Source organism: Pteropus alecto, unplaced genomic scaffold (assembly GCF_000325575.1).
Source record: "Pteropus alecto unplaced genomic scaffold, ASM32557v1 scaffold22, whole genome shotgun sequence".
Lineage (NCBI taxonomy): Eukaryota > Metazoa > Chordata > Mammalia > Chiroptera > Pteropodidae > Pteropus > Pteropus alecto.
The window spans coordinates 10,556,772-10,556,991 of NW_006434839.1; positions in this window are offsets into that span (position 1 = coordinate 10,556,772).

Here is a 220-nt window from a genome sequence, read left to right on the forward strand (position 1 = left end):
CGGCTGAAAGCCTAAAATTCTTATGTTGAAATTCTAACCCCAGAGGTGATGGCATTTGGCAGTTGGGCCTCCGCGAGGTGCTTAGGTCATGAAGTAGAACCCTCATAAGTGGATTGGTGTCCTAATAAAAGAGACCTCGGAGAGATCCCTCACCCCCTTTCACCATGTGAGGACATGACGAGAAGTCTGTGACACGGAAGAGGACCCGCACCCAAGCACC